The sequence below is a fragment of the Dysidea avara genome, chromosome 5 (assembly GCF_963678975.1).
Source record: "Dysidea avara chromosome 5, odDysAvar1.4, whole genome shotgun sequence".
NCBI lineage: Eukaryota > Metazoa > Porifera > Demospongiae > Dictyoceratida > Dysideidae > Dysidea > Dysidea avara.
The window spans coordinates 39,141,284-39,153,571 of NC_089276.1; the positions used below are offsets into that span (position 1 = coordinate 39,141,284).

The 12,288-nt window shown below is 38.7% G+C and overlaps 1 long non-coding RNA gene across 7 annotated transcripts; it reads right to left on the bottom strand.

Moving 5' to 3' along the window:
* Nucleotides 1–4,767: 4,767 nt before the first annotated feature.
* LOC136255969 (uncharacterized) lies at nucleotides 4,768–6,097 on the bottom strand. 7 transcript variants are annotated; one of them, XR_010701248.1, is made up of 9 exons: nucleotides 5,946–6,097; nucleotides 5,721–5,891; nucleotides 5,626–5,665; nucleotides 5,504–5,543; nucleotides 5,308–5,444; nucleotides 5,198–5,260; nucleotides 5,081–5,146; nucleotides 4,959–5,026; nucleotides 4,768–4,902 (listed from the first exon to the last, which is right to left on the bottom strand). It is a non-coding gene; the product is annotated as an uncharacterized lncRNA (long non-coding RNA). The 7 variants fall into 7 exon arrangements; XR_010701247.1 differs by having other exon boundaries at nucleotides 5,504–5,565; XR_010701250.1 differs by lacking the exon at nucleotides 5,626–5,665.
* Between the last annotated feature and the right edge of the window lie 6,191 nt (nucleotides 6,098–12,288).

Here is a 12,288-nt window from a genome sequence, read left to right on the forward strand (position 1 = left end):
CTCAATGCTTTCATCTAGTGCATCTTCACCTTCATTATCTTCAACATCATCAACATCACCAAAGGAAACTTTATCCCAATTCTCAGTACTTAGAAGTAAATCTTTCATGCCTAATTCTTCCATACATTTTTTTGCTCTTTCCAAGGCAGACTTTACAGCATTCTCAATCTCAAAATTAGTAATACCTTTAACAGAATGTCCATTGTTTACATCACCTCTTTGGTTACTTTGTTGTGGGTAAACGATTCCACTGCTGCTGCTTTGTGATTCCAGCTCTATTTGAATTTGCAGTTTGTGCAGGCGTCTTAGCAGCCCCAGTATATTAAAATTAATGATTGTTGAGAATGTAGGAGTCATACTCCGTGCAGCTCGGAAAGCCTTCTCACATGGTTGCGAGCCCAACAACCATGGAAAATAATAGCACTCTTCTGCTGAACTATTACTCCGTAAAATCATAAGAAGCAAAATAAGAACATGAGCATTCAATTCAATACAGACATAGGAATTTAAAGAAATGAAATTCTGTTCCAAATTATGACTTTCAGATGAAATAACCCACTGCCTCCAGTAGCGTGTAAAGAATAGAGCAAACCATGCCTCTTCAATGCAACTTAAAGGTTCCAAATGCTTGTCCTAAAAGCTATCAACTATGCTCTTAACAACTTGCAAATAGAATTTGGTACCCTTGGCAGTTGGAAGAGTATCTAGTAAAGCTATTACATTTGGGCTTTGTTATTCTACTCACTGCCTCAAAATTTTGTCGATCAAGATGGTCTAGATCTTTGAGTCGTAAATTGTGGTGCTCCTTGGAATAAGATGCTCGGACCAGGTGTAGGTGGGACGCTATGGCTGAATATTGTCCCATTGGCAAAATTTGAGAATTTGTGAGTAATCTAGATTTCAACTTAACACCAAGGTGTATGGGGTCTTGAACAAAACACACCGAAACTTCTTGTTCAACAATAAACCAAGACTTCCAAGCCTTTGGTATCACAATTTGTGATTCTTCATTGTTAATTGCAAGTTCAACATGCTTACATTTCTTTGAGCAGTAATTGTATAGTTTTGACTCTACACGCATGGAAGTTAGTAGCCTGGAATCTCCATCAGCACTAAAACTCACTACTTCAATGTTCCTTTTGTTATATTCCTTAATCATGTACTTCCATCTATGTGTGACGCTGTTTGCATCAAAGCGATTGTCCGTGCCTATTAAACACAGGCAGAATGGTGGTGTACTTGGGGACAGCGGTTGTGCCATATATATGTAAGCACTAGAAGCTTTGCTAGCATTTGAAAACATTTGTTCAATGCCGTCAAATGAAGTAGCCAGAAACGATTCACCAATAGGCAAACATTCTGTATCCAAAGATAATACAAAACCAACCAAGTTATTGCTATTTGAATCATACTCAATGCGAGTGATAACTCTTGTTGCATCTTCAGATATGGATACTATCCTAGGAGCATTATATGAATCTAAGTGAACAGAAAGCTGGTCAAATGCAAATTCTCCCTCACTTAGTGGATTAAATCGCTCAGTAGCTTCTCGTTGCACTGTTGACAAAGAGGGCAATGCTTCTGGCATGTTCTTGTGCAATAATTTATAACCTGTGGAGCCAGTTCGTAGCAAAAGTGAAAGAGAGAACTTTTTGATTACTTCACTATGCCTTCTACTATGGGGTAAGTGGCTATAGTTGTTATGAGAATTCTGTAGCAATTGCTGAAATAGGGTAGTTGAAAATTGCTTTTTATCAGAACATTTTGTTGGTTGTAAGTCTTTCAATACCCTGACAGCTTCCTTAAGTCTTAATTGAGTAGGATCATATTCCAATCGTTTCTTATTTTTCCGAGCAGCATAGGACCAATCTAAATAAGCTTTTGGCAATTTAAATGGCCCCTCTTGGCTCACCTCACCAGGAGGGGCATCATAAAAATCCTGGACTTTATTGTCAGCATTAATACTTTCATCTTCTATAGAAACTTTAGGTGGAATATCTTTGGAGTTGATGCAGCCCATTGACGAATTAACATTTGGAGACATGTGATAGTCAGCTTGATCTTCTATTTGATTTGATACCGGTTTGCTCATTTCATTACTGCAAATAGTTGATGGCTGATAACTGACTTTTGATTTGCTATCTGATTGTGATTGCATGACCTGATGGTCAACAGGCTTTTGGCTTTTGATAAATCCAAAAAGTGTTTTTTGTTTGATCTTTGGAATTTTTGTACTGGTTTGTGGATTTTCCTCAGTATTTCAGTGTTCTTTTGGTGTTTAGATATGACGTATTCTTTAATGTGCCCAGTCCAATTTGACAGAATCATGGTGTTTTTTTTTCACTTCTACGAGCAAGTTTGTATGGCTTGTTGTACAATTCACAAAAGATTGTAACACTAGGGGTTTCTGTGCTGTCCAATTTTACCATCACCTTGTAGTGAGTAAATTCTTTTAACTCTTTCACTTTTGAGCTGTCTTGTAACTTATTTTGCCAGTTCACAATTCTTCGTCTAACATCGTCTGAGACTTCTTTGAGATTGTATGATTGAATATCAGTGCCATCATCACCATCTTGGATTGGACAAATTTTCTTATTATCACTTCCAGCAGATTCACTGTGTGGCCTTTTGTTTCCTGGTTTGAAACACTTTGTTTTAACAGTATTGATAAAATCAACTATTCGTTTACGATGTCCTGGAGGAAACACAAATTCTGGATGTACTTCTGGGGATCCATTATTCCATCTCTGGGTAATGGTGGCTGGAAAACAAGCAGGGTCATCCCAGTAGTGCTTTAGTATGAATGACTCGATTTCATCTAGGTTGTTTTCATCTCCACTTGTCTTCATTTCTGCAACTACCAGTGGTGTATCGTAACCAGCATAGTTGAAGCAGTTGATGGCATATTTTGGAATGGATTGGTCCATTAGACTCTTCATCATCCATTGTTGGCTTTGCTTGAAGAATGATTAACAAATCTAGATGATTTAAAAGGAATGCAATCACAATGCATTACAAGAATTTATAAATATTCCATATGTTTTACATGTATCTAGCTACATATTATTGTATATTAGCTTAACACAGTGGCTGGCATACAGCAGCTTCTGTACCTTTACACATGACCCTGCATGCAAGCTAGGGTTTACCTATAACCATTTTTCAAACGTTATATGCACTGGAGAGCAAAATGAGTAGCAACTGATATAAAAATCTTGAATATCTAAATCTCTGTTTATTCTTATATTTCCAGCTGTTTAGTAATCCTTGTGTTCCACACTGCTGACTCATGTTCCTTGAAAAAGATTTCTCTATTATTAATCAGGGCCTCAGCTGTATGGTGTTCAATTCTTTCCCTTTAGGTAAAAACAATTCTAAGGGGAGCATGAGATTTAATTAGCTAAGCATGTGGTATAGTATTCCATGAATAGTGAGAATTCATACTGTATAGAAGAATGTGGCTAATGTGATCAGCTCTATAGCTGCAGGACTCTGCAGCAAAATACCAGTCCTTTATATGATTTATAATATACTCATCATGCACAGAATTAAAGTCTTAACATTTGTCAACACTAATAAGCACTATAGGTGACTACACCTGACCCAGGGGATTTTCAGTCTCCAAGTGGCAGGATTCAATAAAATTACATTATAGAAAGTTGGCCACTGCATGCTATCAATGCTGGTACCTGTTGTATAGCTAGTGTGCATGTACAATGCATAACATGGAACCCTATAATTATGAATGCTTACCTACTAAGATAGCTTCCAAATCAGCGTAGCTTGCTCAGGACATCAAACCTCTTTGGGTCTTTACAAAACAATTAGTAAGACCGTGCAAGGTGATAGTTTGTTGAGTTGACAATTCATTTATAAAGTATAGTAGAGGGAGCAGCTAGCTACTAGAGCAGCTTAGGATCGGCTTAGTGGTTGAATGCTCGGTTGAATGGTAGCGTGTGTAGGTCTGCTTCTAGCTCTCAACCTATTATTATGGTTAATAATGTAAATCATATCCTATGAATTCGGACGTACCTTGAATAGTTCTTGACCTTAGCTGCTGGGATCTCCTGAAAAGCCTCCGCACTGAGCTCATGAAGCTACGGCAGCCGTTTAGCCAAACCAGCGTAGAACTCTGAAAAGCGAGTTGCACTGAGTTGAACAGTTTCAACTGGTCGATGTCAAACTAGCACGTTGCAGAATAAGCGAGAACAAGAAGTTTGATATAATTGATGCCCGCCGCAGATAATTAAATGACGTAATCTTATATCACGTGATAAGAACAATATACGAAAATACACGTACATATACGGAAATATGATTTGAATAATTATATTCCATATTTCAGTTCTGATGTTCGACAATATTCCTGCCAGTGACGGACCCCTCGTTCACACTCATCTCTTCTCTCACCTAGAATCAATAAATATTCTCTGCGACCAACAACATGGTTTCCAACCTAGAAGATCTTGTGAATCACAACTTATTACTATCGTAAATAACATTTCTAAATCTCTTGACTCTAGCACAGCTAAATAAGAGACTATTACGGGACGAAGTTATCCCGTAAAGATACTCGTAGCTGGGCAAATACGCGACAACTAAGGGTTTCGTACTTAATGCCAAGACGAGGTTCGAGCTTACCCGTGGTGGAATCACCTTTCAAGATGTGGACCCATCTTTATACTCGTCTCAATCTCGAGACGCGTCGTCCTGATGGGCGTAATTGTGCCATGCACGTGATAGCTAATCTACATTCGCGACTCCAGGTTTGGGTTATAAAATTCACGTAAAATTTTAATACTTGCAATAATATAATATTTACAACACTATTCCCCCATAATCACTGTCACTCCCATTATCTCCGCTTAGTGTGTCAAAAACTTCTAGTCCTTCCTCTTGATACTATAATATGCACAGATATTAATAAACTGTTGCATATACAATAATTATGTACGTACCACTGTCTTGCATTCAAATGGTTCTCAACTATTGTTTAGTTGGTGCTATGTAGCTCAGCTGTTTCAGTCTAAACACAATTAATTTCATTTACCAACTTATCCCTTAATAACATTAGCCTTACCATTTGCTGTTGGCACTTATGGTCCCGGCATTTTTTCTACCACTACGTTGGCTAGCTGTTTCACTCCTAGCACATAAGTTCATTGATCGACCAATTCCTCAAGAGAGTTATACTTACCATTTTGCTACTAGCACTTCCTTTCCTGTCACTTCTGTCACGATGTTGGGTACACGCTTCACTCTAAAGATACAATTTCACTCACAATTCCTCAACAATATTATACTAACCATTTGGATACTGGCATTTCCTTTCCTGCCACTTCTAACACGTCGAGGAGCCATTTCACTGTAAACACCGGTGGTGAATCTATCACTTCTACTAGTGCTTTTCAACTTCCCTGGCATTCTTTCTAGCAAAATTTGCTCTAAACACAACATTTATGGTGCTATGAAGAAATCACAAATGTTGTACACATCATCTCACCATTTCGAGGTCTGTCTCTTTAATACGTCAACTTCCATAACTACACACACAAAGCCTTGTAACTATACAATGTTTATGGTGCTATGAAAAAATCACTCACGATGTTGTACACATCATCTCACCGTTTCGAGGTCTGTCTCTTTAATACGTCAACTTTCACAACTACATACACAAAGCCTTGTATATTAAACTATTCCAAAAAGAATGTTGTACATACCATTTAATCATTCAAAGTCTTTTTCTTATCCATATAGTGTTACTGTTCGTTCTGTTACTCTGCCACTACAGTCAACATTTCTTCAAACAACCAATCCCAAAGATGTTACAATATAGATACAGTCCCAGTCTTTCTATTACTGTCGTCAGCCTTTCCAAGAATTGTTTCACCCTAACCAAAACGATCACCCTACTAGTAAATCAAATGCTGTATGCACCATCTCACTGTTTTCAGGTCTTGCACTATCATCAGTATTTATAGCCGTATCCCTCTGAATCAAAAACGCTCTTTTGCTTTGCCAGTTCTTCTTTTCCATTTGTTCTCTAATCAGCTCTGCTTCTGCTTCCAACAATTTTTTGTTGTTGATCTAAGCAAAGCATTATTGAACATTCAAGAATTCTGTACTCACCATCTCATTGCTGATGTATCCACTTGGAGGATCTTAAGAACTGTTGTAGGTGATCACCTGAAAAGTCAATTCCAGGGGCGTAGCCAGGATTATTTTGTAGGAGGTTCGGATTTAAAGTGGCCGGAATGTCTTAAGGGGAAGGCCTGGGTGCTTCCCCTAGACCATGTTTGAATGAAAATGATGCATACACAAAATGTGCCCTTAGGCAGTAACATTAAAAGGTGTTTGTGCATCTAACTAGCTAAAACCTACACACTGCTGTTTATGCAGCTTATAGAAACTATAAACCTATTGTAAAACTAACTAATCTTCACTTCCAGACAGCATACTTACAGCCAACTTCAATTTCCTAGCACACGTAAGCCGTCCACACTCAAGTCCCTTAGTTGGCAATACTTCTTTCCAGCTATAAACATTATTCTCGGCCGGTCCTCCTGTTGATGGTCAATAACTTCAGACTTGGCTTGTATTCCAATATGTTCGAGACATCACGTGACCACAACATGTAATAAATAAACAAACATCATGTAAATATACATCAACAATTCACAGTTCGTGCTAACCTGACACATGTATAACACGACCACTCAAGTTTAGCAGCTGCTGCCTTAAGCTTGTAATATGTCTCAACCAACCACTGAACAGTCCTTCGCCGTTTTACTCGCGCTTGATCACGTGATGCAATAGATATGATTTGCAGGGTTCAGCATTAATGTGATGTGACCCTCAAGAGTAATACAGAAGAGCATCAGTTGGAAAGTAGCTACTAGAGAGCTCCAGGGCTGTAAGATTTGGTGTGATTTTTAATTTAAAATTTCTGCTTCTGAAAGGGGGGTTCGTCCGAACCATCCAACCCCCCCCCTGCCTACGCCCTTGAATTCATCTACGATCTGCTTGCTCTAGAAAATAATGTTGTAATTGAACAGTGTAAATACTAAACATACTTGGCAGTCTCTTAGAAACGGCTTTCCTGTCCAAATTTCTTATTAATGAGCGCCAATAGGAAGAAACTTTTTACGCGACTAGCACATTCCATCCACTGTTACGAGGTCTTTCAGAGGCATCATTCAAGTAAAATTACTTCCTTTCCACGTATCATATTCTGAACACATGAAGTCTTCAAATAATGGTGGACTACTAGTCGATCCGTCATTCATCCTTTGGTACAAGCACTTTACCATCTACAAAGCGCTTGTATACGACGCGAACTTCACAACAACAACAAAATGAATGGTTACTTCATGCTGAGTTCCACCGCCATGTTCAACAATCATATCATCACGTGAGAAGCACACTGTCAGACAACTCTAATTAGTGCCGTAGGATAAGCAATCCAGTGCGAGCGTTACAGTGTGATGTAGTACAATGCTGACCCGTGTTCTACAATTTCGTGAAGATTACACTCTGTAGTCAGGTTCGTGTTCTAATATACATTTTAGTGTGTCGATTTTGTTATTGTTAATGGCGAACTAGACAAGCTCCAAAGTATTGGTGTTATCCATGTTGTAGTTGCACAAACTGGTGACCTGTTGTTCCCGGACCTTGTATGTGCGTCACCCTTGTTGTAATTCCACATACTGTTAACCTCTTTCTTGGTGTGTTGCTATTTATGGGCTGTTGTGTTGTGTATCCACACACTGGCGACCTGTGTTCGGGTCTTGTAGGTGTGTCAATTGTGTTGTGTATCCACGCACTGGCGACCTGTGTCCGGGTCTTGTAGGTGTGTCAATTGTGATGTGTATCCACACACTGGCGACCTGTTGTCGGGTCTTGTAGGTGTGTCAATTGTGTTGTAAATCGATAATCTAATCTAATCTAATCCATGCATAAAGATGGGCTACCGCTTTACCCGTAATTATCATGATTTAAGCTGTGTAGCTTTCAAATTGATATCATTTTTCTAGATCTATTTAAGGCATTTGATAAAGTCCCCCATCACCATTTGTGACCAGATTTTACAAAACCGATCCAAATCGCACATGAGGCAAAATCAAACTAACACCACCAGTGGATAGCTACACTATTGTACTAGTAGTTTTGACACTCAGCACCACTCAAACTACTCGAGGCTGGTTTCAACAGATGTCTTTTCTGGGTGCTGTGTAGAGCTCAAATGGCAGTTTTAGGCCTTGTGAAGGACCTGGCTTGGCAAGAATCAGTGGTTTACTGGTGGACAGCCTGACAATGTTGGCCAGACGTATTTTGTGTAGATTTTGCTACATATCAACCACTAAGGAGCCAGCACAGCCCTGTAATCTTGTCTCTGGACTCCAATCGTGGTCTGTCTCCATTTTGAGGTCTAACCCTTGCCCACCCCGCCACCCCCCATCCCTTTGTGAGCACTCGTGATATTACTTCGCTCATCCAACCGCTCAGATTTTCTATCTTATTTGGTGGGAAACTCTACAAGCAGCTACAAGTACTGGAAGTGGTCTGAAAGGTAACAGATTGATGCATCTTTAGTGTAAATTTCATACACGTGCTTGCTATCCCTGGAGAGTTATGCTGGCTTGAATTCTTTAAAATCGTTTATCTCGAAACTTCTAATGTGCGATTTGGATCGTTTTTCCAAAATCCAGTCACATTTATGTAACAAATTATCCTACTATGGTATTAGAGGGGAACTACTAACATGGTTACAAAACTTCCTCATCGGTAGGCATCAACAAGTAATTCTTGATGGTTCAACCAGTGAGTCACATGCAGTTAACTCTGGTGTCCCCCAAGGAGCAATCTTAGCCCCTCTATTATTTTTATGTTATATTAATGACCTACCATTATCAATCAATGCCAACATTGGTCCATATGCTGACAATACCATACTTTATACCATTATTCACTCTACAATCCAACTCTTTATCACTTCAAAACGATCTCAACTGCTTATCACAATGGGGCACTAAATCTGGTATGTTTTTTAATCCTGATAAAAGTGTATTCATGAGAATCACTCATAAACACAATCCAATCACCTACAACTACACCATTAATGACATCTCTATCAAAGAAGTTTCATCTACTAAATATTTAGGAGTTACAATCACCAATGACTTGTCTTGGTCCACACACATTACTAACATTACATCCACAGCTCTATCAGTCAAAGCATTCCTACAGAGAAATCTTATGTCCTGCCCAACCCAAATTAAATTGAAATGTTATAATGCCATGATAAGACCAATCTTAGAATACGCCAATCCTGTCTGGTCCCCTCACATCATAAGAGACATTGATAAGCTTGAACGAGACAGAGGCAATCTGCCAGATTCATTATGGCTGACTTCTCGCATTTCAGCAGCGTAACCAACATGTTTACTGACCTTAACATTCCCAGTTTAGAACACCGCAGACAAGTATCCAGTATCACCCTCCTCTACAAAATTGTTCATAATCTCATTGATATATCTCCTATTGATTTAATCCCTGTAACTTCTAATACCAGAGGACACGACCAAAGGTTTCATCATATCTATGCAAGGACCAACCAGTACAGTAACTCATTCTTCCCTAGATCAATAAGACTGTGGAATTCACTCCCACCGGACCTAATCCAACAACAATCATCACAAATTTTTAAGCACCAACTGAAATTATTATTACTTTCCCCTACCAATCAGTAATACCATAATCAATCATATTGTAAAACATTTTGTATGCATGTTTCATATGTGCGTTAATCCTCAAACTGAGGCTGCACATTTTTGGAAAATAAATAAATAAAAATAATTGCTGGAGTAAAAGCTTTTCAACGAAAGGTGGAGAATCGCTGGGACATTAGCAATAGCAAAGCATTCTAACAAAAGGTTTTTGACTTTGCTGGTATGACTGACGGACGTGCATGAGAGCCGTGGATAGCTATCCAGGAGAAGTATGACAGCAGAATGATCACATGATGCAGTCTCTGCACTACTGGAGTGGTGGAACATTTGTGTTGTTTATAGCCTCTGTGTTTTTATTTTCTGCATAAATTAGGCAGCATATATTGAACCAAATAACAGCTATATCATACAGTACGATAGTACCGTATAGTAGGGACAGTGAAGGTGTGGGCATGGCCCTTAATATAATCTAACCCAAAAATCTGCCTCGATTTTTCCTCACAACATCATGACAGTATTGGTTGGGTAAAATTATGTGTCTTCAGATTGACCTGAAGCATTTCTGTCAAGTTGCTACAGAATTGTTTTTAAATTATTCAATGGAATTTTCTACTGCCTGCTTGCCTGAAGCCTCCAGTCAAGTGTAGCGGAAAACTGGCTACAGCTACAGCCCTAATTCTTTCACAGAAACGTTTATAGTTCACTTAAGGAAAAACATTTAGTACATTGATAAACATACAATGAATGCGCTATTGTGTTGCCTTTTGTCCTTCTTTACCATGGCCATCAGTCAAGGTTCTCTGCTGATAGTTAATAGACTACAATAGGGCTTCCATATACGGGTGTACATTGCATCAAACTATTCTAATATATGTGGCATTGCACCAAACTATTTGAACGCACGTGGCTCAGTGATTTTCGAAGTTGGCGGTTGATACCTTATAGTGAAAAACTTTGGCGAAAACTCACTATTGCAAAATTGGCAAAAAAAACTTTGACGAAAACCCACCATTGCAAAATTGGCAAAAAAAGCTTTGGAGAATGGTGTTTCACCTGAATTTTTTGATAATCTATAATAGAACGTAGCTACACCACATACTGTATACACGCAAGTGCGAGTGATTAAACAACTCGCCAATTAAGAGGCATGGCAGCCATTTTGATTACGAGTCTTTATCCCTCATGGTATGAGGTGACGAGTCGCGATGGAAACGGTTGCCACACCCCTTAATTGGCAAGACTTAATTGCTTACACGTAGTGATGTTGCATTCAAGTGGTAGCTAGCTGTCATACAACTGGCAAAGGCTTGTGTTTCTAAATGCCAAGCTAGACTCATTTCTTTGCTGTGACCAACACTATGTTTAGTTATGTGAATCCAACTTACTACAGTTTAGCACTTATATAGTGGTGTACATGTGTTATGCTAGTTGATTGCTTGCATAATATATAGTGCTGTGATCAACTAAATAACTCACTTATATTGTGACTGGTTTCCAGGGTATTTGGTAGTCATGAGCTTGCAAAAAAGGTCACAAACAAGTATAAGAAAAAATTAGGAATTTTAAATTAGAGTAGGGACAGTGTGTAGTACTGCAACATCAACTTGATGAAGTGTTATTTGATGATGTACTACTGCTTTACATGATAGCTATGCTATACAGCCAACTATGTACCCTGTAACTACTTGTATATAGCCTAATACATGCAAGCGGCTGGCTTAGCATAAACCCAACTAGTGGTCATTGCAACTCAAATAATGGCTCAATAAACTAGCACTTCTTCAGTGACAATGTAGTGACTTGAATGGAATAAATACAGGTCTGTGGGATGGGATGGAGACTCCTTGTAAATCCAAGGGTTTCTGGATACTGGCTCGTGGAGGTATTCTACAGGGAATTTCTGCTTCTGTTTCTAGTATATGTCAATGTTAATTACCTCCCAGGTGCACCATGGTAACTTTTTTCAGTTTGCTGATGACACAACTCTAATTTGTTCTGATGATACTTGTGAAGAGGTGGAGAAGAAGTTTTTCACATGATAATAGAGCTTATTTCTAAGTGGATTTCCCAGAGCAAGATGTGGCTCAACATTAGCAAATCAAGTGTGATGTGTTTCTCTTCCAAGCACAACAAAAGGAAGTCAGTATAATGTTATTCTCCCCATAGTGCAGTGGCATGGTCCATCATATCAAGCTTATTGTGTATTTTTTGATAAAAGCACCAAATTTGGTACACATGTAGGTTATTACCTAATAATCATTTTTGGATATGGAGGCACTCACAAATGTACTCATGGTAGCCATAGCAACTGTTTACAAAATGGCTGCTATGAAAACAGTATTTCTTGTTGAAACAGCTAAAAACTTTGCCACAATAGTAACAGTAGCCAAATAAACATAAATAAGTAAACAACTATGCAATAGCCATAGGCAGCTCCAGGATTTTTGGTGACTGGTTTCTGATCAAGAGTATAGCTAAATTTTTGGGCGAAGAGCAAGCAAAAAAAAGGTAATCACCTGCTGAGAATAACTGCCCTTAACTAACTATATCCTTATTCATA